Source organism: Monodelphis domestica, chromosome 1 (assembly GCF_027887165.1).
Source record: "Monodelphis domestica isolate mMonDom1 chromosome 1, mMonDom1.pri, whole genome shotgun sequence".
Classification (NCBI taxonomy): Eukaryota; Metazoa; Chordata; class Mammalia; order Didelphimorphia; family Didelphidae; genus Monodelphis; species Monodelphis domestica.
The window spans coordinates 16,531,676-16,557,908 of record NC_077227.1 but is presented as its reverse complement, the minus strand read 5'-3'; the positions used below and the strand labels follow the sequence as shown (position 1 = coordinate 16,557,908).

Here is a 26,233-nt window from a genome sequence, read left to right as displayed (position 1 = left end):
TGAAAGTGACCCTGGGTCCCTGAAGGCTGTGCCAGTAGAACACAAGTTTTGGAGATCCTACCAATCTGGAAACCAGATAAGATGGATATTTGAGCATACAGAATGCCAGCTGTCTGAGGACTGACTTAGCTCTGTACAAAATCAACAGTGAGTTAGAATTAGAAGAGGTCTTACATTGGAATCGAAATTCATTGAGAGAGTAATTGTTTTGTTGTTGTTTAGTCATTTTCAGTCATGTCTGACTTCTTGATACTCTTGTGGTCTTCCTAGAAAAGTTACTGGAATTGTTTTTCATTTACAGATGAGGAAATTGAGGCAAGTAGGTTTAAGTGACTTTTCTAATCTGAGGTTGAATTTGAATTCTGAAAATCCTGACTCAAGACAACTACTATATTTACCATACTCCATTCAGCTTCCTGAGAAGAAGTGTGTGTGTATTATATATATATATATATATATATATATTTCCTATCACAATTATTATTTTTTGGATATAATATATATGGGATACATATACATATAACATAATTGGTACATAGTAATATTTTAATGAATGCTAGAAGAATGCTTGAACTTTTTACCTCTAACATTATCTGCAGCTTACCAGGAATCCTGATTGAACCCAAATCATTAAAACAAATGTTGTCTAATGTGTAATTAGAAATCATGTACCCTTGGGCTTTATCTCCCAGAATCCTTTTTCCTTCATCCACCTTGAGTTCCCATGTTTGGTAAATAAGTTGTGTCTAACTCCACCCTTTCTCTCTATACTGATGGTGCTCTGTGCTCTCACAGACATGTGTGGGGTTCCAAGATGTTTTCTTTCTTTTCCGAGGTTATTATTTCCCTTATGCTTCAAGTATTTATTAATAAACTTTTGGGAAATAGATTATTTGGAGTATTTGGATATTAATTTCTAATCTTAAATTGTGAGAAAAACAGACACTGTGCTTGATACTGATATAGAATACAAATATTAAAGAGCTCCTTATCTCAATGAAATTCCTTCCTTGATGCTTCTCTCAATCATGATATAAGCAACAGAAACAGTAGTTATGGATTCCCTCAGTCCTTCCACCATTCCCTTGATAGTTTCTTTCTTTCATTCATTCATTCATTCTTTCATTCGTTCATTCATTCATTCATTCATTCATAGTCTAATCATTCAGGAGACATTTATTAAGAATTTACTACTTTTAAGGTCTTTTTCCATATTGTAGATCCAAAAAAAAATGTCCCTTTACTCAAAGAATTTAAATTCTAAAGGTAAAGTTATCATTTCAATAAATACATAATTTACAAGACACATACAAAATATAAAGATGGTAGCCATTGGGAGCTTAGAAGGCATCTCTCTCTCTCTCTCTCTCTCTCTCTCTCTCTTTATTTTCTCTCTCTCTCTTTTTCTCTCTCTCTCTCTCTCATAATGTATGATACTTATCTAGAGATAGCTATATCCTATATAGATAAAGCTATACCCACACTTGTGTACATATGTATCTATATAGAGGTTTCTATAGCCAGATATAGCTATGAATCTATACATCTATAAAATTAGAAAGAACCATACTTCAGTATGATTGATTTCCTTTCTAACATACATTTTATTATATGAATCTAAAACCATTTTTCTGAGAAAGCATCCATAGGCTTCTCCACACTGCCTAAAATTTTCCTGATACAAAAAAGGCTATTAGCATCTAATCCAGTAGAATGTCATACTTCTTACAGACAATGATCCTGAGGCCTGTAACAATTCAGTACCTCTCCCAAGGTCACACAAAGCTTAAATATCAGAGCTGGAATTCATCGACTTGAAGATTTTTATTAGAAGAAATCTCAATAGCTAAGCAACCTAAAAGGAATTCTCCTAGAACATACCAAAACAGTGGACATCCAGCCTCTGGCTGAAGATGTCTAAGAAGAAGTTATTCAAATCCACATTTTCTGATCCCAAATGTAGGGTTATTTTCTCTTATACTTTCCCTTTGCTCACCCAAATACTTCTCATAAATAACTTATAGCTTTATGAATTTGTAAAAGTGTAAATTTCTATAAAAGAATAGTGGAAATCAAACAATGTGCAGCCATTTATCAGGAAAAGGGATGTCATAGAGCTGCAAGTGAAAGGAATAAGAATATAAAAAAAAAGGTTCACATTCATCTGGATTCTATTTAGCCTCACAATTTACTCATATTTATTCAAATGCAGATTTTGGTTCATATATTTATTAATTTATTTAGCTTTCATTTCTTCACTCATTTGATTATTTTTAGAATGTATCTCACTTAAATACTTTCCCAGTCTTGGGTATTTCATAGTTAGTTGCCCTACTCATCTCCAAACTATTTCTCTGCCCCTTAATTTTGAAGACCAGAGCTCAACAGGGTCTAGTTGACAATTTTTCGTCACGTCATGGTGTCCTTAATAAATGAGATGAAATTCATCTTCGAAGTTATAAGAGCTTCATAGTTCTCCATTTATGTTAATACCTTAGCTGTACTAACTTTTATAATATATACATGCACATAGATAAATATATAAGTATATGTATGTGTATGCATGATAATTGTTTGCTTGCCTGTTGTCTCCTCCATTAGATTGTGAGCTTCTAGGAGAAGGGACTGCCTTTGGCCTTTCTCGGTATGCTAGCACTTAGCAGAGTGGCTGGCATATATATATTATTAATTATTAATGAGTGACTGAACGATTTGTCTATTTGGATACTTTTCACCATGATCAATGTCTTAGTGATATAGAAAGATTCTTCCAGCCAGGCCTTTTGATTCTTAGAAAGAAACCACAAAGAGCTAGGATGAGCCTCAACATCCTCTCATTTTAGATCTAGAGAAACTAGAACCCAGAGTGTTTAAATGACTTGGCCTAAATCATACATAAGATCAGATTTAGAAGCAGAAGTTTATAGTGTTACTTGTTATGGTGAATATATCATTTGACTATGGACAGTTGGAGGAGAAGAAGCTAAGAATTTTTTTAAGGAGTCTTCAATGAAGCCCTTAAAATAATCTAAGAAAGCCAAAGCCAAACTATGTGCTTTTATATGGTTAGAGAATGTATGAATCCTGCGCTTCTGTTGCTGTGGATCTCTCCTCCACATTGAAGATCAAAGATCTCTATTACCCAAAAGATAGTTTTTGAAAGCTGCCATAGTTGATAAACCCTATGGCCATGGTGGTGGTGAACCTCTTTGAAGGCTGGATGGCCAAAGATCTATCCCTCCATACTTTAAACCATTCCCTCCTAACGCATCAGATGTTTTGCCAAACTGGGAAGATTTTGCATCTACTCCTGGACACAACAGGATATTAATCAAGAACTTACATGAGTATGTTGAGAGAGTTTCTTCACCAGATGGTCCTTGGCACTCTGTTTTCATTTTCTTGTGTTTTTTTGTTTGTTTTGAACTCTGATGAGTCTCATGGTAGTATGACGTAAAGAAATGGAAATGTGCATTGCCGATAGAAAATATCCTCAAAACATTGACTATTCTGAACACTGCTCTTCCCCACCAGTTTCTGTTGTGCAATTACATTGTATACACTTTACTTTGTTGCATATCCCTGTACAAAATGTTTCACCTTAGTATCAATGAGCAAGCAGTTATTTATATGGCCAAAGTGTTAAGTGCTGGTGATAAAACACCCTGAGACAGTCCTTGCCCTCAAGGAATTTACTATTGATTGATTGCAGGGGATGACATAACATATTGTCCAATTGATTCACATATGTACACACATAATAAAGTGATTCATATGGGAAAAGCAAACAAGCCTCCAGGCCAATTAGGACAAGCTCCTTTAAATAGTTGCTGTTTTACCTGAATCCTGAATGGAGCCAGGAATTTCAAGAATGAGAAGCGAAGGAGAATATTGCTTACGTGGGAAATCAAGATGTCCAAAAGCATGAAGTCAGGACAAGTAATATTTTGACTAGAGAGCAGTGAGTAGAATTTACTAGAATATAGAGCATTTGTGGGGGAATCATATTTGAGAAGTTTAATAGAAGGTAACTTCCTTCAGGACAATGACTCTTGGATTGTCTTTCTCTCCTTGGTTACTGGAGCAAAGGAGGCCCTTAGTATCGAATTTGTGATGATGATGATGATGATGATGATGATGATGATGATGATGATGATGATGTCACCTAATGTTTACATACTGCTTTGGTGTTTGCAAAACCCTTTATATATCTAAATTGATGTTTACAGCAACTCTGTGAGGTAAATGATGACATGGTCTCCATTTTACATATGAGAAGACTGAGGCTGAGAGATTAAGTGACATTCCCAGGATTATACAACTAATAGGTGTTTGAGTCAAATTCAATTTCAACTTTCTATGACTTGAATTCCTATTCTTTTTCCATTACGTCACACATGTTGTCATGATTTGAATTTTACGCTTTAATTACATTAGATTTAGTCTTCCTTCCATCTTAACTCATGCTCAGCTGTTTTTCTGCATATTGGCAAGGGGAAATGGGATGAGGTTAGCAAGTTTAAAATGTATGGAATTTGGCCATACTATGAATCTTTATCTTTATTTTGAGAGTAACTATTAATTTTCACATTTTCCCCTTCCAAAACACTGAAAACCAATATTTATTGGCATGTGGAGGCATTAAAATTTTGAAAAATACCTTTTAAGGGGCAACTGGGTGGATCAGTGTATTGAGAGCCAGGCATAGAGATGGGACATCCTAAGTTCAGATTTGGCCTCAGACACTTCCCAGCTGTGTGACCTTGGGTAAGTCACTTAAACCCCATTGCCTAGTCCTTTCCACTCTTCTGCATAGGAACCAATACACAATTTTGATTCTAAGACAAGAGGTAAGAATTTTTTTTAAATACCTTTTAAAAATAAATTGTTTATAAAATGCTTAGAAATAGTATGTGGAGAATTCATCACTACTTTTGATTTTATACCTCTTTGTGATTTCACCTCCTAATAATGAATAATTGCACACAATCAGCAAAGCATGCTGGATACCCAAAACATTTTCCCTATGAGAAATATCAATCTTTTCTTAGCGCCAACAACTCAATGATGCTGTTGTAAGTCTCTGAGTCTTGGAGCACTGCAGTTTGTAAAGGACTAAAAAGGAGAATAGCTTTGAGAGAAATGGAGAAATATGTGCTAAGAATGAATGCATTATATTTTAAAGAAGAGATTTTGAAGGAGAAACAGAGTAAAGTAAGTCAAGAAATAAATATCTGAGAATGAAAGAAAAGACCTGATATTATGGCAAGAGGAAAGCTGGAACATGACATTTTTATTGTACCCTGTTGAGAAGGCAGCTCCAACTTTTATCAAGTAAAAGCAGAGAAGGTCCAGAATGGCAGCTGGTTCTGCTACAGTAAACTGATCAGTCACATAGGATGGGCAAGCATGGAGGAATTTGTGATTTTTATTTTTGTGGGAAATGCCTAAATTTCTGAGATTAAAGAGATGATAGAATGCTTTAGGTAATGAAAAATGCTAACTACATTTTTTAAAAAATTGAGAATGTATTTGGACGGGGGTACAAATGACCATCCATTGGGAAGCTTCTCCTTGAATGTAAGACTGTTTCATTCCCTGTATTTGTTATTCTAGTGGCCACCACAGAACATTGACATATAGTAGCTTCCCAGGAGAAGGCTGTTAAACAGTGCAAGATTTGTTTGCCCTGGAGACCTCGTAAGTTCAGTAGAGAGGCCATTCATTGTGACTTATCCTTAACAGGTCCTCTGACAGTATCTGGATTCTATCGTCAATATTATCATCAGAACACGCTTCTCAGTACCACATCTCGACTGTACTGCTGGTATCTGGTCTTTCCAGACACCAGGTGGTCACTGTACTCAGTCCAAGAAGATGCTACCTTTTGGGAAGGGCATTGAAAAGCAGGAGGACATGGAAACGATGGAAATGGAGACTGAGTTCAAGCAAACTAGGGATATTTAGCATGGAGAAGCGCAGGAGGCAGCTGGATGGAACAGTGGATAAAACAAGAAGTCTGAGCTAATACTTGACCTCTGCCACTTATTAGTTGTAGTCATAATTTCTATTTGTGTCAGTTCCTCTTCTGTAAAATGGGGACACACTGGAGAAGGTAATGACAAATCACTCCAGGATCTGTGGCAATAAAACTCCCTTGTACAAATCCGCGGGGTCACTAAAAGCTGTGCATGATGGAAGGATTGAACAGGGGATAGGGGACATGATAGTTGCCTTCAAGTTTATGAAGGCCTATTAAATGTAAGATGGCTATGTGTGTATGTATCTGTGTATATATATATATATATACATATTTATATGTATGTATACACAGACACACATATATGTACATGCATATAAATATATGACACATATATGTATATATCCATCCATATATAAATATATATATGACTCCATTGAGTAGAACTAGGTGAAATGAATGGAATTTGTTGAGACAAATTATTTCAGTTTGATGAAAAGAAAAAAATCTTAATTAGAACTACTTCACGATGTAATGGGTAGCATTAGGAGATGTTAGGTACATCTTCCCAGGAGTTGTCAAGAAGAAATGAATGACCACTTGTTGGGGACATCAAAAACACAAGACCTTTTCAGGTATACACTGAGATGCCTTCAAACCATTGTGTTTGCCTGTATAGACTACGGTTTACTGAGAGACAGCATGCCAGTGATATCATATGCTAGATGTTGGACAGCTGGGCCATTTAGTGGATAGAGTGATGGACCCTGAGCAATGAAAACCCGAGTGTGAATCCTACTTAAAACACTGACTAGATTGGGAACTCTGGGAAAGTTACTTAATTTCCTAATTAGTTTCCCCATCCGTAAAATGGAGATAATAAAACCTATATACTGTTGTTTGGGGATCAAATAAGAAAAAAAAATATGTAAAGTATTCTGCAAAATTTCAAGCTTAATATAAATATTAGTAATGATGATGACATACCTCAGAGTCAAGAAAATCTATACTCATATCCTGCTTCAAAACATATACAGTTTATGGAAAGCAACACATGTTCCTTCACTCTTCAGTGAATAAGGTGTCTGGAAGAATATAGGATGACGATCTATCCTAGCAAAGGTAGTGTCCTCACTGGGAACTCCTTACTTCCCATTAAAAATAAAACTTGCTGTTAACTATCGTCATTTCTGTTAGAAAATCACATTTTATGAACTAAAAATAAGTGTGGTCTTGAATTGCAAGCATGGTTTCTATATTGAAGGTATTCAAAGTTCTATTTGTTAGAACAATATTGAACTGTGTTCCTTATGTATCATCCTCTGGGATTCCCATGGAGATGAACTAAATAGAACCCTGTGGTAGTTGTAATGGATCTTGGTTTCCAATTTCCCCAGAATTCCATGTATTCATTATAAACTTTATGTTTGATCTTAAATGAATCAGATAACTTTATTATCTTCATTGGAAAATGGAAATGACTATATATGAATAGATAAAGGAGGATTATGTGTTGTAATACTTTTACATCAAATATTATTTATCTATCCATTTTGAAGCTAAACTTTTTGATTTATATTGTTAAGAATTTGAGATGGTTAGAGAAATATTTTCTATAATAATAAGTAATATATCCCCGTTTTCCTTAGCATATTTGTTTAGATATATATATATGTATTTTTCCATTCAGACTATCTCAATTTAATAACAGATATTTTCTCTTCCAACTTGGGGACTTTTTGTAAGTTTATTCTTCTTGTATTGTTTCAAAAGTAGAACAGAATCAAAAGAAAATCTTTAATTAGCCTATTAAAACCCAAATTGGCTTAAAATTAAGTTTAGACAATTTAAAGTTTTAGACAATTTAAAGCATCAATTTCTATTCAATTTTTAATTATAAATGTAATGAACATTTTGCTGTTGTTAAGTTGTTTTTCTCTAGCGTCCAAATCTTCGTGACCATATTTGGGGATATTTTGGTAAAGATCCTGGAATGGTTTGTCATTTTCTTCTCCAGATCTTTTTACAGATGAGGTAATTGAGGCAAATAGGGTTAAGTGACTTGCCCAGGGTCACACAGCTAAGAAGTACTTGTGGTCAGATTTGAATTAAGGAAGAAGAATCTTCCTGATTTCAGGTCAGGCACTAAATCCACTGTGCCACTTAGCAGCTGTAATGGAAACTCTTTGAGGACAAGGGTTATGTTATTTGTCATTGTATTCCCAGAAGCAAACATATTTTGTTCCTTGTACTGTATGACTCTTTATGACCCCAATGGATCATAGCAAACCAATATTGTCCATGTTTTTGTTGATGTTTTGCAAGAATATTGTTGTGGTTTTCTATTTATTTCTCCAGTGGATTAAGGCAAATGAGTGACTTGCCCAGGGTCACATAGGTACTGAGTGTCTGAGGCCAGAATTAAATTCAGGTCTTCCTAAATTTATACTCCAACCGCTGGGCCTCCTACAGGAACATTTTGATTTTTTTAAACGATATAGGAAAGACTCAAGAAACTCATTCCCCCACCCCTTCTATTGTGTACAATTAAAAATTTAAATTTATAAACTAATTCATATGGATACAGTAATGTAAATAGATTCATTAATTATGATAGTCCCATTAATTATAGATCATATTAATTCATGAGTTTATGTTTTGTGACCGAGACTTCTGCAGTATACTTGGATAACCATTAGAGAAAACATCATTTTCCACATAGCTATATTAAGAACTCGGAGGTTGTAAAACAGCATGTTTGTTTTGCTAAATCAACATAAACAATGATCTCCTTTGATTATAAATGGGAAATCCAACGGCTAATGCCCCAGATTTCTTTCATATATATATTCATAAAAATACAGTAATTCTTACCAAATATTGATAGTATATGGGATTTTTGAGCTGTACTTTGAAAGCACCAAAATGGTCTCTGGTCCATCTGGGTCATCTATGTGCCAACTACTCCATCTGCTTTTCTGAGCTGGATGTTGAGGATAATAGAATGGCTAATAAAACATTGTTCCTCACTCCATCTCTTAACACCTGGGAAGTTAACTTAGAATTTCATCCTTGTAAAGGCCAAATTTCATTTATATTGAGCCTAATAAACAGCCCTTTTTATCAGCAAAATGAAAAATAGGAGAGGGTTGAATTTACAGGGCAAGAAAAAGTAAGATAATATAAAATGGAGCAAATAATACATAACTGTCTGTTTAGTGAGACTAGAATATGTTATATTCATAATGTGTATTAATAAAAGTAGTTGCTAATGCACTTAATCAATGCCAACAGCACTTTAAGGAACTTAGACCTCTTGGTGAAGGAAGGAAAGGACAATGACATTTGTTATAGATAGCTTTGGTGTCTTTGCTAATTTTAGCAATAAGGAAGATGAATAATGCTGCTTTTTTCTTTCTACTCATTGATATTTCAAGGCTTGTTTAACCCCCAAATGACACTTAAGTTTCCATGGCATCTCTGTAGTTAGAATTACACATTTTTTCCCCTGTGAAGAGAATTGATGAGAAACTGACTTCTTTCATGTCCCCATTTATGCTAGTGGTCACAGGGTTTCATTTTGTCACTTGTTTCACTGTGCGTACGCAAATAATAAAGCCAAATATTTCTATGAGAGCCACATGAATTTAAAAAGAATGTTTCTGTTTTATGTGTCTATGAAATTCAGTCTTCCCAGAAATTTTGCGATTTCTTCAGATTGGTACAGTCCAGGCAAGAGAACTCACTTCTTTGCAGAGATGAGAATTTTCTTATCTTTAACGTAGTGTAGAAATCCTTGTCTAGATGTCACTATTTAATCCACCTGCAATCAGAGTAGGGAAATGAAGGAAATTCAAGCTTCAGCTGATCCATTTTCTTCCCATGGGAGGATGAAGAGGATGATAACTGCCACGGAAACATAGAATCCTGCATGGATTATCTTTATCTAGAGAAATACATTAAGTATACTTGTGCAGTTTAGTGCATTCAGGAACAAATCATTCTCCACATTGACATGCTCTGAAGTTGAACTAGACGACCTTCCTTCAAGGGCCTCTTCAACTTAAAATCTCTGATCCTTCCATCAATCCTATCGTTCCCGATAGATCCCAGAAGCGGAGTTGTTAAGTGACCAGCAATGATGACACAGAAAAGAAGCAGAAGAGGAAATAGATGAACTTGATATTTAAGATGCCAAATCAAGAACTAGGTTTACTCTGTCTTGCTGATTTTACAAATTGTATTGCTACATTTTGAATAGTGTGATACAGGACAAATGCATCATTTTGTTTCAATTTGTTTCAGAATCGCATGGCCAATATTGAGATAATGTTTTGAGGAAGTCCCAAACCATACGGACTATTAAATAGGAAACAAGTTTACCAGGGCTCATTTTGTCCTCATTATAAATCATCACTCCATGTTGCCACAGAAGCAATTTCTGCATGATCCATGAGAGTTTCCTCATGGATTTAAGGTTCCGGGATTTTATAGATTGAGAAGATAGAATTTCAACGAGGAAACTTCTCTGGCTATAATATTAGCCTGTGGGTTGTTACAAGGGAATCACTTTAAAAGACTGATATATATTAATTTAAGGTCGCCAAGGAATCAGCTATGTAATTCCTAAATGAACAACTCAAGTCAGCCGTCAGCCTTTTTTGGAGTTTAATTACAATAGGAGCAAGAAAGGAATTAGAGATATATATAGAGAGAGAAAGGGGAGAGAAGGGAATAGGGCTTAAATACCCCTTCTGTTTAGGCTGGGCCAAAAGGCCCAAGCCCTTAGATAGCTGGGGCAAAGAAAAGAGATCAGTCCCTATTACTCACGTGTCCAAAATGGAGAAACAGTCTCAGAGGCCCCCACCTTCAGCTTCCTTCAGAGCAAGCTTCCTCCGAGACCAGGAACCACACCCACCAAAAACTCAATCCTCTCCCCCGAGTCTCCAGACCCTCCTATCTTTAAGGACACCATCCAAGTTGCCTCCCCTCAGTCCTCACATCTACCAATCACTCTTCATCAATTTCCCTGTCAATGGAGGCTCTCGCTTAACCCAGGACCGCCCAGAGGTTTCTGGCTTTTGCACATGTCTGTTGAAGGTCATATTTTTCAAATGATTAAATCTATACTCCTTTGCTACAGCCCTTTCTAAATCCTGTTAACTTGAGTATGGTAGAGATTGGAATAATTAAATTTTGATCTAGGCTGCAGCCCTTACTCAATCCTGTTAGGACTGAATAGGGTGGAGATTTATTCCAAGTATCTCCATTGTATCAATTCTAAAATCAATCAAGACTCAAAGAAATTCCTGTTCTATGCTTAAGCATAGGTCAAAGTCCTTTCCATTGTTCAGCAAAGGGTTTCTGTCCTAAAGTAATCTTAAGAAGGGAAGAGAAGGAACCTCCCATGCCAATGGGGTTCCCATTCCAATAGACTATCAGTAAGAAATTTTCCAAGTATGAAATATCCCAATGGTGAAATTTCCAACATTTATAAGTCTAAGGAATTTTGAGGTTTACAGGGTCAAAGCAGAATAATATTGATCAAGGATGCCTTCACTAAAATGATCAGTGAGATGAGAGGGTGCATTTTAAGGGAGGATGGAAGAAATGTTTATAAGGCAAAGGAAATGATGAATAAGAGACTCTGGAAAGTTTGGCCATAGAAAATAATTGCTTTGGATAGTACATCTACACATGCAAAAAGCAAGATGTAAATGCCTTATGATATTATACCTCTGCAGTCATGAATCTAGGTCAGAACAATCAGAACTCTGTCTCAGGGCACTGATATTTAGAGAATGCAGAATTTAATGCATCTTTTCCTTCAGCAATCCATGAGTCATACAGTAGCTAACACTCAATAAATTGAATTTGTTTAAATTACTTTTCTTCTTATTGTGGCACTACAAAATACAAATTTGATTTGAAGATATTTACTTCTTTGTTCCTTTGACTCAATTCTATTACTTGGCATGATATGGCATGAGTACAATAATGGCTAGTTATAGTCCTTCTGCTAGGGTCAGGACATCTGCACATTTAAAATGAGTGACTCCTTTTGATCTTTGAGTTTACATGAAACAAAAGCATGAAAAACAACTGTGATGTGTAGTATTACACGATAAGTTCATAAGAAGGTTATCAAAATACCAAATTCGTGTTCAAAGAGAAAAGAATGCTACCAATTGTGGAGATCAAGAAAATGTTTCCCAGAGAAGCTAATGTTGGAGTCAGAATTTCAATTATGGATTAGAAAAACAGCTTGTTGGCAGAGTGAATGGAGCACTGGGCCTAAAGTCAGGACTATTCATCTTCCTGAGTTCAAATTTGCCCTACCTTGGCTCAATCACTTACCCTGTTTGCCTCAGTTTTTGTCTTTTTTTCTAAATCTGTAAACCCAGCTGGAGAAGGAAATAGTAAACCACTCCATGCTTTCTGTCATGATAATCGAGAAACAATTGAACAACAGCAGCAGCACCACCACCACCTACAACAACAAAGAGAAAAAGAAAAGCTGATAAGTGAGGAAGGAATGATTGTTTAGGCACATAGAGAAGCCTGATAGAAGATAGAGAATGAAGACTGAGTTTGCTAAAGTTGTTTCCTTTCAGTTCTATTCACTTGTAATTGATGATAATTCAGCTGGGTGTGTTGCTGGGTTTTCCTTCCATAATAGAGGTTGGGGGGGTTGTGAAATTTAAAAATCTGAAGTAGAGTAACTGACATACAGTAGTGATTGCTTCATACATTTCAGTTCTGTGATTTTGTCAGTATTGGCACATAGCTCTTCCTCCCAAAGCCTCCACTCTCATGGCTACCCTGATCTAACTTGGCAGATTGTTTCTAAGCGTTTCTGTTTGGGAAAACAAAAACCAACCAAACAAATATAGCCTTCATCTTGTCGCTGAGGATGCACTGAGCTTCTAAGACATAGGCTGGTCCTGAGAGGCCTGACCCACAGCCCATCACTGAGCTTCGACTCCATTTATTTTCTGAGTAGGACCTGTCAGAAACTGACCTTCATGAGCACAGTTTGGAGGACTCAGGGTTATTTCCATGCAGTTAGAAGATATGGATAAAACTTACATAAAAGCTAAATTCCCATAAGGGAAAAATATTCCCTGTGTAAATTTGACTTGTAAGCAAGATTTCCAAAGGGGATGTTGCAACAGTTTCAGAAGGAAACAAGATAGAGTTTTCAGACACCTTCAAAGCATTTATTTACATAGAAACAATTGATGTGCTAATTGCATTTTTTTCTTTTTTCTTATCTGTTCATTGAAGCAAACACTCTAAAGGCCTGTGCTAAGCAGCCTTTAGTAAACCAAGTTCTAGTTTCCTCATACATTTGTAAAGCAATAAAAACCAAAGCTACTTACAAATATTTTAATATTCACACATTTGCTGACTCAGACTACTTCCCTTCAAAATCACCTGAATCAATGAGGCCTTATTAAAGACTAATGTCCACTGAACTCTGGGCCACTAATTGGTATTTTTGGATCCACTTGAACTGCAGCAACATAACATTGAAAATATGTAGAGATCTATGGTACATTCCCAGGTAGTTTTTTCCTCTCTCCTTGGTTATCCTGAAAGATCTCTTTAGAGGCAAAGGATTGTAGGGTGGGATTAGTCTACTTAAGAGCCTTTTTCATCAATATTCAAAAGATTGGGCTTGAATTTGTAGTATCCCAAGATTGTTTTGGTACAGGGAGATACAGAAACTGACTTGTGAGAACAGAAAACTTGTTTTTCTCAAATCTTGTCTCTGATAAAAATTAATATTCTAATCAAGTTAGGTAAGGCCTCAATGTCCACAGGCAACTCTCTAATACTGTAAATTTCAGTGTAATTTATATAATAATAGGATATTCATTATATATCCCTTCAACTTCACTCTAGCAATTATAAAAAGATAGACAGAAGCTAGGTGGTGCAGTCCCTAGAGCAGCTTGAGTGGAGTCTGGCAAAACTGAGTTCAAATCTACTAGCTGGGTGATTCTGGGCGAGTTATTTAACCCTGTTTGCCTCAGTTTGCTCACCTGTAAAATGAGCTGGAGAAAGAAATGACAAGCCACTCCAGTATATTTTCCAAGAAAACCCAAAATGGAGCCACAAAAAAATCTGAAACAATTCAACAACAACAACCACAGAAAATGTAGATATATCTCTGACTTGCTTTCTCTCTTCTTTAAGAAGCCCTTCTTATCCACCTTCAGGATAAAGTACAATATCTACTTTTTGCCTCTGAAAGCCCTTCATTGTCTAACTCCCAAATCTCTTCTTGATTCCCTTTGACCCATCCTACTCTCCAGAGGAACTCGCCTACCTCCTGTTTCCCATACTCAACTTTCTGTCTCCCATCTTCATGTTTAAGAGCAGGTTTCCCCAATGCCTAATAGAGATTATCTTTTCATTGGTCACTCCTGGACTCAGTGGGTCCCTCTACAACTTCTCTGTTGCCTTTCTTCATTCCATAGTTGTTCATACACCTTCTCTCATTCCCAAATACTTTGCTTTACTAAATATATAGAAAAGAAATAGCAATAGCTCATCTGTTGATTCATTCCCAACTAGGAAAATTTCTTTTCTTTGAGTGAAAGACCTTTTTTCTTGCATTTTCCCCTTTCATATATACAATACCTCACAACCTGATGCATAGTAGGCACTTTCTAAATTTCTGCTCAATGAAGTCTTGACTTCATTAGACTTGAATGAAGTCAGTGGTATAGAATGGTAAGCATGTTGAATTTGTAGAGAACTGGTCTCATCTCAAATATTGAAATTCAGAAATTAATTATGTTGTCCATTTTTCAAGCAATACATTTGCCAGTCAATCATTCAATAAACATTTATTTAGCACTTTGGGTACTTGATACATACAGAAAGACAACAAATGTTTTTATCCTCAAAAATCTCCCACGCATTTTAATGGCGTGGTGGGAAAAGAGAACCAGAAGAAAACTTGCATTTGCTTTCTGAGTTTCCATTACACTTCCCTCCAGACTTCTCTGAAAATTCCCATTGCCTCACTTACGCAGCAACCTGAATAGAAAATGGAGCTGCTATACAAAGGAGTGCATCATAAGCTGTCAGATCAGATATGTTAATGGAGGAACCCTAAATTGTCCAGCCCAGACTCCTGTTCCACAAGTGAAGCACCCTTCTTCTGGCCATCCAGATAAGCTCCAATCTGTATCAGTAGAATCTCTTCAAAAGAAGATACGTGGTCACCCAAATCAGCCCTGGACCCTTCAGCCAGTGCTTACCTCTGCTGAGAACCCTAGAAGACTTCAGCCTGCTTGGGGCTCACTCAGCTTCTTACTATGCTACCTTAAATCCTGGATTTCTGGGACATTCCTGGTGATTCACCACAACTTGGGCAGTGGATAAAAATGTACAGAGTAGATAGAAGAGTCTTGCCAGCATCTGGAAAGGGAAAGATTAACCCAAAAGACAACTAGATACATGGAGGATTTGAGTTGACTCTGAAAGGAAGTGAGAATAGCTAACAATTGTTCTTTTCAAAGTTAGGGAGAAAATTCTAGGCTTGGAGGTAATGGTGGCAATTGGATTAGCTGTTACAAAGGCCCAGAGATGGGAGAGAAAGTATAAGAGCGAGAGCAACAGCAAATAGTTCCATTTAACTTAATCATGGCATGCCTGTAATGGACATAATGTTTTAGAAAATAAGACCCAGTCTATAAGAGGTTATAAATGCCAAATGTAATTTTATATTTGATCCTAGGAGCAAAAGGGAGCTCCTGGGGTTTATCAAATAGGGCTATGTCATGGCTAAACATATATTTTAGGAAAAATCATGTTGGCAGCTGAACACAAGAAGAATTAGAAGAAAAAATACTTGAGCTCTGGAAACAAACAATAGTCCAGATATGAGATGAAGGATGAGGACCTGCCCATTGGCAGTGGTTATGTAGATTGTTGGAAGGAGATGCATGTGACAATGTGTAGGCAGAAATGACAAGGTTTAGCAAATTCGAGATATTCCTGCTTAATGACAGTCAGAACTCAAGGAATACTCTCAGATTCTGTGCCAAGGTCACTTGGAGGATTTTAGTACTCCAGATGGTAATAGGCAATATTGTAAAAAAGAAGTCATGTGTGGTAAAAGTTAATTTGTTTTGGACATGCTGAAATGGAGATTCCTATGGCAGTCCAATTGTAAATAAACCATAGGTAGTGGGTAATCAGGGACTAAAGCATAGATGAGAACCAGCCTGGGAATCATCTGCTTGGAGATGATAATTGAACCTGTGGGAGATTATGAAGCCTAAATAAGTTAGCGAAGAGAGAGGAGATTAAAAATGCTCAGCATACTAACTTAGTGGTCATTCAGTATTATTGGGTTTAAAATGGATGAAAATTCATCAAAGAAAGCTGAAAAGAAGCAGGTCAGTAGAGAACCAGGAGAGAGTATTATCCCAAAAATCTGATCAGGAAAGAGTGTGCAGAATGAGATGGTTAAGAGTATCAGAAGGGGTCAAGGAAAAATTCTTTATATTTTTTCTTTCATTTTTTCTTCTTTCTCCCAACTTCCCTATTTTTAAGATATTGATACAGTTTTTAAAACCTTTACCTTCTGCCTTAGAATCAATATTATGCATTGATTTCAAGGCAGAAGAGTAGTAAGGGCTGGGCAAAGGGGTTAAGAGACTTGCCCATAGCTAAGAAGTGTCTGAGGCCCAAAATGAACCCAGGACCTCCTGTCTATAGTTCTGCCTCATGACCCACTGGGTCACCCAGCTTCCCCTGATAAAATTTTTAATAATCATTTCTGATATTTTGTGATCCATGTTCTCTCCCTTTCCTTGCTTGAGATCTCAGGAAATATGATATATGCTGTACATGTGCTTTCTTGCAACAAATATTACCAGGTTGGTCATGTTGTGAAAGGAGACACATATTGCCGTCTTAAAGGAAAAAAAAAAACAAACAAACTCATGAAGGAGATAAAGTGAAAAAATAGTATGCTTTGATCTATATTCATCAATTGTTTCTATAGGGATTATATTTCAAAATTAAGAGGTCTTTGGTAAATTTTGAGAGAGAATTGTTTCAATTAAATCATGAATTCAGAAGCCAGAATTTAGAAGCTTTAGTAGAAGAGGGGAAACTGAGGGGACCTAGTCTGGGTAGTAGGAGGCTTTCTCAAGGAGTTTAGATAAAATGGGTCAAAGCCAAAAGATAGGAAGAATGATTATATTAGATAACGACTTTCATTTGTGTCTTAGGATGGAGTTAAATTAGACTTGCTTGTTAGTATCAGAGAAGGAACCATAAGAAGGGAGAGACAGAAGGTTAAAGAGAAAGTAGAGATGAAAAGGAGCAAAGAGTTAGAGAACAGCCTACCTAGACATGATGATGGGATTTACTAATCGTTTTGGTTTTGTATGTCTATGAGGTTTGTGGGATAGGTGAGATACAAGTGTGATGGCAGATAATGATTTATTCCATGTGCCTTGATTAATAATACCTCTAAACCAGGAGTTCCCTTATAAAGAGGAAGCCACATTTCCACGCCAAAACCAAAGGAATAAGCTAACAAGGTAATATGGGAAATGTGTGTTCAGAATTGAAAGTCAATTTGGAGAATATATCAATAGAGTAAAGATACAAGAATTGAGAATATTTAACAGGCAAAATCTGTAGGAACTGGCAGGTGACCAGGATGGCATCAAGTCTAGTCACATCCACTGGTTTAATCCATTTAAATTAATGAAACAGGGTGGAAAGCTACAGCTCTACATTACCAGGCTCACTTTTTCTCTGAGAAAATGTTGATCTCTGACCTCCATTCTTTATTTTCTTTCACGTTAAGCATGTGATTACCTTTAATGCCCATTATGTCCTCGTTCTCACACCATGATTAATGAGAAGAATAATTAGAGAGGAGGCTGAACTTCGAAATCCAATTTTATATAACAGGGAATGGTGTATTTTTTTTTGTTTAATTGAGAATGTACTTTTCCTCACATTAAAGTAACAATTCATTGAAAGAGAAATATATGGAATATTTGGTATTGAGTAAATTATTCTTTAGTAGCCAGCATAAGCATTGATACTTATGGCTTAATTTATATAAATTACTTTATGATAACTTCCTGGAAAAAGAAATCCAAGAGAGTTAATATAGATTGGATTGGGGCAAATGTATCTTACTGTTTCATATACTAAATTAATATCCAGCAATTTATTTAATTAAACTATCAAAATCTAATATCTCAATAAAGTCATTAGGGGAAATCTATCAAATTAGTTAAAATATCTATTACTATGTCGATGTAGTTCTATGCAATTGAGCTCAGTGTTGGGATATCCTCAAAAGGAATCCTATGCTATCAAAAGATCTATCTGTGTAGCACATGGAAATGTGCATTGTTGGGGAGTAATACGAATCGATCAACATGCATTTTTGTGGGCCTACTATGTGCAAAATACCTAAGTGTTACCATAGAAAGAAAGGAAGTAAAACATATTGTACTCTCAATGAACTCTTAATTGTTTTTCTTTTTATTTTTCACCAATTACAAGTAATAACTAATTTCCACACAAGTTTTCCTAAATTATATGATCACACTTATCTCCCTCCCTCTCTTTCACCTGCCTGTGCTGGCAGGTGATTTGATCTGATTTATAGGTGTATTGCCAGGTAAAATGTATTTCCATATGGTTCATTTTTGTGAGCAATTTTATGAAATGAAAACTCCAAAATATAAACCCAAATAAGCAATTGAAAAATCATCTATTTTCATCTGCATTCTGATTCCAACAGATCTTTCTCTGGAGGTGGATACCATACTTTGCCATAGGTCCTTCAGAATTGTCCCTGGATCATTGTGTTACTGATAATAGGGATGTGTATCACAACTGATTATTCCACAATATTGCTGTTACTGTACAAAATGTTTCCTTGATTCTGCTTATTTAATAGAATAATCACTACCATTCCTGGAAAGGAATTACCAATTAAATACTTCATATCAAAAAGGAGGGGGGAATCCACAACAAAAAAAGGAAACAAGTGAAATTATTGAAATCTTTTTAGGTATTAAAGCCAAAAAATATGATAACCTGGATGAGATGGATTGTTAGAAATTATATTATGTCCTGAAATACTCAGAGAAGAAATAGAGCAACCAAACAAAAGAGTCACATGATCAGACCTGGGCTTTAGGTCAGACTTTGACATCTTGATGGAGGTTGGCTTCTAGAGGAGAGTCTATTTGCAAACATGGTTTTTTGGAAGCTATTGAAATATAATTCACCTGACAGCGAATGTGAATCTGAAGTATTCTAGTGGACATCCACACATAGACAAGGAGAGAGACTGTGCATATGGAAACTAAAAGACATACCAACTGTTTCTATGGGTATGGTAAGGAACCATGAGAAGTTGAGACTGACTCCAAGGTTGGGTTCCTGAGTGGAAAGACAGTGATATCCTTAACAGAAATGGAGAAATTCAAAAGAATGATGACCTTAGTGGGAAAAATGTATTAAGACCTGTTTTAGACAAGGTAAATTTGAGATTTCTATAGATCATCCCCCATTCATTGGTAGAATTAGAGTAGAGGCTAAAAAATTGGATCACCCTATGGCCAAGTGGTGAATGTCCCTGAAATTCAGTATTACTTTGGTTATCGTACCACCAGTTTTTAATTCAGTCTTTTATGACTATCTAAACTGACAGACTTCTAAGCAATCAGAAAAGGAGGAAGGAAAGCAATCTGGCCAGGGTTGAACAAATAGTATGAGTAGCAACCTCCATGATGCTTGAACCAGATGGACTCGATGCTTGGGTCCCCATATGAAATCCTTTAGCTTGATAGCATATAGCAGATTGTGTATTGCCATGGCCATGGTTTTTAAGTCAGAATTACGCATTTCAAGAAGTACTTTAGAGGGTGATGACAAATATGAGTCATAGGGACAGGGATCACCGGTATCATTTTGGGGTTATAGAAGTCATCACATTCCTCTGTTAGAATACTGAATGTATAAGTAACTTGCTCAGGGGCACACAGTCAGTATTTGTTAAAGACACAACTTGCAACCTGCTCTTCCTGACTTTAGGGCTAGTTATATATACATGAACCCATTCTTTCAGATATGTAAACTGAAGGAAACTGCTAATGAAGAGTATCACTGGCAATGAATCTCAGTATTAATTTTTAAATGCACCAACTGGCATAGCATACAGATTCTTAAAAGAAAAAAAAATTACTAAATGGAGGAAATAGATTATTACCAAGAGACCTCATTTTACCACTCTTAGAACTAAATAAATCTAACACTAAAATAAATAAGAAATAAGTTAAGAAAATTATTAGATTTTTAGAAAAGTTATATGTTAGACCTCTAGAGAAAACTGAAGGGAATTGAAAGAAGTATATCTTTTTTTTTTTTTTCTCAGCACCTTCAAAAACATTTTTCAGCACATAAAATCATCCTACCTAAATTCAGAAAAGCAAAAACAAACAAACAAATAAATAAATACATGTTTTGAACTATATTGTAGCACCATTGTATTCAATAAAGGGCTTCAGAATTATATACTAAAATTAATTATAAATTAAATTATCTAATTCTAAATAATGAGCAGGTCAAAGAACAAATTGTAGAAATAGTCAATAATTTTATTAAAAATGACAATGAAACAATATAATAAAATCTGTGGGAGGTTGGAAAAGTAGTATTTGGTGGGGAAAAATAGCATCTCTAAAGGCAAATCCCCTGTAAAAAAATAGACTCGAATACAGGACTACAAACCCCACAAGCCTTTGCTCCACTTCCCCAGAATGCCTTGTAATCTCACCTGGCCAGAGATCTAGAAGGTATTTAAGCTGATTGAAAGGCTTTTGAGGGGCTCTCTCTTGGCTCTTTTTGGACTTCTGTTTTGGAGCAGGTGCGTCTCTTGCGTGATGTGAGGTTATTTTGTCTAGGCCTCTGGCCTAGGCACATGTTTTTTACTTGTATATTCTTTAATCTTTAACCTTTAATAAACCTCTAAAAAATATAATACTTCTTTCAGAGAGAAACTAATTTCTACCTGCCTCAGATGCCTCAGTCTCCCCATCTCCCTATCAAAAATATAACACAGAAAAAGAAATAAATGGAAAAATTCCCACTAAACAAGCAGAATAGAAATGTTGTAAAATCAAAGGAGAAATTAATAAAATTAAAAATAGATGAACAAAATTGAACTAATACAACTGAAATTGACCTGTATTTAAAAAAAACAGAATAAAATAGATAAAACATTAAAAGAAGAAAAAAATTATTTGGCTCAAAAATAAAATAAAAATATTATAATGACACAAATAATGTGCATAGAATAGAACTTATTATTAGAAACTATTTTGCCCAATCACACACCAATAAAATTGATAATCTGAATGAAATATATTATTATTTGAAAAAAATGTTATACAGATTAACAGAAAAGGAAAAAAAAATAAGTAAGTCTATTTTAGAAAGAGAAATTGAAGAAGCCATAAATGAGCTTTCTAAGAAGAGAAAACAGAATCCTATAGAATGTTATGTGAAATCATAGAAATAAATATTTGATTCCAATTTAATAAGAATTATTTGAAAAAAAATGAAGACAGTTATCTTATCAAATTTCTTTTTTTACAAAAATTTGGTTTTGATATCTAAATCAGAATGAACCAAAACAGAGGAAAAAAAATAATTTTCCTGATTAATATTAAGGGAAAAATTTAAATACCAGCAAGGAGGTTGGCAATATATCACAAAAGTCATACTCTTACAAGATAGGATTGATACACAAATGCATGGCTATTTCAATATTGGGGAAATTATTAGTATAATTAATTATGTCAATAATGAAATAATTAAAAATATGATTATATCAATTCTTTTAGAGAAAACTTTTTGGCAAACAATATCAATAACTATTATGGATTCTAGGAAGAATAAAAGTAGATGAAGCTTTTATTAAAATAAGTGGCATTTATCTAAAGCCAAGAAAAGTATTTTATTTATAATATGGATAAACTAGAGTCCTTTTCAATTAGATTAGGTCTAAAGGATGTTGATTATTATTGTTATTATTTATTATTGCATTAGAAATATTAACACTAGTAATAAGACAAGAAAAATAAAATAAAGGAATACTATTAGGCAAAGAGGAAGCAATAGTATCCCTCTTTGCAAATGCTTTGAATAATCTTATGGAATAAGCTAAAATCCTCAGGAAAAGAATTAACGACTTTAGGAAATTTGCAGGAAGGGAACACAAATCCATATAAGTCATCACCATTTCTATATATTGCCAATAGAGCTTAGGAGGAAAAAATAGAAAAATACAACTTAGAATAAATACAGACAGTATGAAATACTTTTCAGTCTACCTACCAGACACAGGCAGGAATTATGTGGATGCAGTTACAAAATATGAATCTCATAAATAATTGGAGAATTGTAAATATGGGAAATAAATAATTCAATAAATGATAATTGTATATGAATAGGGCAAGGATATATAATGAAATTGTTCTGTACCTTACCACACAAACTATCAAAGAAATATTTTTAAAGCTTAAAAAAATTAAAACAAAATTAATATATTAGAACCAACAGTTAACCATATAAAGGAAATGAATGAAAAATATGGGGGAAAAGTACCTCATCAGTTTTTCTTTGGCCATTTTCTATTGTTTCTTATTCTTCATTATTCCTTTTAGAGTTTTCTTGGCTAATGATACTGAAATAGTGTTCCATTTCCTTCTCTAGCTTATTTTGCAGATGAGGAAGCTGAAGCAATCAGGGTTAACTGACTTGCCCAGGATCACCCTGATAAGAAGTATCCTTTCCTAGATTTGAACTCAGGTTTTCCTGACTCCAGGCTCAAAATTCTATCCATTGTGCCATCTAGTTGTAAATTTCAAACCCTAAAATAAAGTGGTAACCACAAAAACAATCTCACAATGGGTAAGAATTAAGAGTGTCCAGTGGATAATTTAGTGTCATAATATATAGAAGTAAATGACTGCAGAAACCAGTGTTTGATTATCACAAAAATCTCAGCTATTGAGGAAAGAATTCAATATTTGACAAAAATTGGGAAAACTGAAAATCAACCTGGAAGAAACTAGGTCTACTTTAATGGCTCCTTCCATATGTCAAGAAAAACTTGTCATGATTTAAACATGTAGGGAGATATAAACAAGTTAAAGGGGAATTGAAAAAAATTACTTCTATGACTTTATGGATAAGAAAAGAGTTAAATAGTAAAAAAAAAAAAGATAAATCTGAGAGGCAGATAATAGGAGGTAAAAGTTTGATTACATAATTTTTTTAAAAAGTACAAATAAAACCAAGTTAGCTAAAATAAGAAGAAAAACAGCAAAACTGAGGGGAAATTATAGCAAGTTTCTATGATGAAAGTCTTATTTTTCTGATATATTGGAAACTGAGCAAAATTTATCATCTATGTATTAGCTTAAGATTTCCACAGGAATCCAAACAATGTTCAAGGTAGCTTCCTGTTGACATTTTGATAATAACAGAGGAATATGTGGGCTGTCTATTGGATTTTCATCATTCTTTCTATGTGATCACTCCATTTTGTTTTAACTGATATATTAATTTTGTTAAATCCATGTAATTGGGAATTACAGTCATGCTAAAGTTTGGCTCAACCATCTCTATAAGAATAAGCAGTTAGCAGGTTCAGACATAAATTTGCTAACTATCACACCTCTTCAAACACTCTTCTAAATTTAAAATGCAAAAAATAAAAACAAAACAAAATAAAACAAAGCAAAACAAAACAATCTTTCCCTTACCCAATGCCCCAATGGGGAATTAAAAAAAAAAACTGATATTGTATTTATTGACTTGACCCAAATTTGTTTAGTAATCCTTTAAAGAAGTCATATTTTAAGGGGGAGTGTCAATGGTCTAAAAAGAGAGGTCAAGAATAATGGTTGTACCAATTGAGAACTAGGATTTTTAAAATAAAATTTTATTTTCCTCAATCAGCAAAACTCTGTCTCCTCTCTATCCTATCTCACCCACAATTGAGAAGGAAAGAAAAACAGATCTTTTAGTAAGATATAATTCAGCAAGGCAAATTTCTACATTGGTCATATCCAGAAGAGAACAAGTATACTCATATATGCATATTTGAATATGATACACACACATTCTACCTTCTAATTGCAATGTTCATTCTTCATGTCAATTATTCTATCTTCTCAATCTATAAAATCCCGGAACCTTAAATCCATGAGGAAACTCTCATGGATCATGCAGAAATTGCTTCTGTGGCAACATGGAGTGATGATTTATAATGAGGACAAAACAAGCCCTGGTAAACTTGTTTCCTAGTTAATAGTCCATATGGGTTTGGGGCTTCCTCAAAATATTATCTCAATATTGGCCACGTGATTCTGAAACAAATTGAAACAAAATGATGCATTTGTCCTGCATCACACTATTCAAAATGTAGCAATACAATTTGTAAAATCAGCAAGACGGAGTAAACCTAGTTCTTGATTTGGCATGAATGAAGCCCTCCCTTAACTGATCCTCTTTTCTTCTCCCTTGTCTCCTATTTCCTCTAATTTCCCTGTTGAATAAAATATATTTCTATACTCAATTGCAAGTATATATTCTCCCCTCCTCTGGCCAGTTTGGATGAGAGAGAAGGTCATGTGTCTGCTGGTCTCCCCACCACCTCCTTCTCCTCTTTGTTTATAGGTGTTGCCTTGTACTCCCTGATTACGAGGTAATTTTCCCTAACCTTCTTTCTCCCCTTCCACCTCCTACTCAGTACATTCTTCTTCTCTTCCAATTCTTTTAAGATCACTGAGACATCAAATGTGGCCTCAGCTACTTCCTATCTGTGTGACCCTGGGGAAGTCACTTGCCCCCCATTGCCTAGCCCTTACCACTCTTCTGCCTTGGAGCCAATAAACAGTATTGACTCCAAGACAGAAGGTAAGGGTTTTAAAAAAATAAAGATCACTGAGACATAGCAGAAACACTCCTATATTTTGTCTTCTTAAAATCCTTCTTTGACACTTCATAATGAGAGGCTTAAGAAGTGACAGCTGCATTATCTCTCCATATAAAAAATGTAAATAATGGCTTTCCTGTGTTCTAATTATTTATTTTTACCTCTTGAAAAATGACTTAACTCTTGTATTCTGTAACCTTGCTTCTCGTTATCAGATGTGGTTTTTCTCTCTATCAAATCATGACTGTAAACATAGAAGAGTGGAAGAGATTTCAGGATGTTTCATTGTAATACTAATACCAGTGGCAATATTCCTGGTACTCTGACACGAAATGGCAATCTAAGAAGCAGTGGTACTTTACAGATGTTGAATTTTCTGGGACTATGCTGTTCTGATATTCATAATAAAAGCAGTCATTTTCAATATCTCCACTGCTACTTACAGCAGCTTTGTTTCTGGATATTACTTCTTGGCAGGATATGCCAAGACATTATAATTTAACCTACTCCTCTGGAGAAAACCCAATTTATTATGAAGCCTTCTATCCCAAATACCAGAAGAAAGATCATCTGTCATCTCTTTTTGGTTACGTTTGCTAAGTTGAAAGATGAGCTGCATTTTGTTTTGTTTTCTATTGTTTCTTCCCTGTGTGCAAGGGATCATCTGGTGGAGAATATGATAAAAGAGGCTATGATTAAGGACATAGCAAAATGTTTCCATGGCATCACAGAGAGTCATTTCCTCTCCCTTTTTCCCAATCTTTGTCTTTTTTGTTCTCCTCTATCTCTAAATATTGTTATTTATGTCCCTATATATATATATACACATCTAACATTTACAATTATACATTTGTTTTTTGTGTTTCCTAAAAATATAATGAAATCTGTAACCACAAGCACTTTGTGCCTTCCAATTTATTCCATTTAATATTGCCAAGAATGCCATTGAGTAATTTTTTTTAAAGGAAGGTCTAATTTTGGAGGGTTCCACTTACATGTGAAAATCCCTATTTAGATCTTTGGCAATCTGAACAGTGTAACAGGGAGCTTCCCAGCTGGTGTGAAGATGGCTAGGAAGCCAAGGACATGCTGGCCAGAATCAATTCTCCTTTCCCACTTAAAATTCCAGCTTCTGGAGCTATTTCCAAGATAATTGGGGTTGGTTCTTTTAAATTTCCCATTAATATACCCCCCTCCAATTCCCAGTGGCCTTTTGGGAGATAGGCTGCTTAGAATTCATT

The 26,233-nt window shown here is 35.1% G+C and overlaps 1 long non-coding RNA gene across 1 annotated transcript; it reads right to left on the bottom strand.

Annotated features, from left to right (window-relative positions):
- Positions 1 to 1,809: 1,809 nt before the first annotated feature.
- On the bottom strand, positions 1,810 to 24,379 carry LOC103095785 (uncharacterized). The gene is made up of 3 exons (XR_460080.3): positions 24,184 to 24,379; positions 12,338 to 12,470; positions 1,810 to 10,070 (listed from the first exon to the last, which is right to left on the bottom strand). It is a non-coding gene; the product is annotated as an uncharacterized LOC103095785 (long non-coding RNA).
- Positions 24,380 to 26,233: the final 1,854 nt, after the last annotated feature.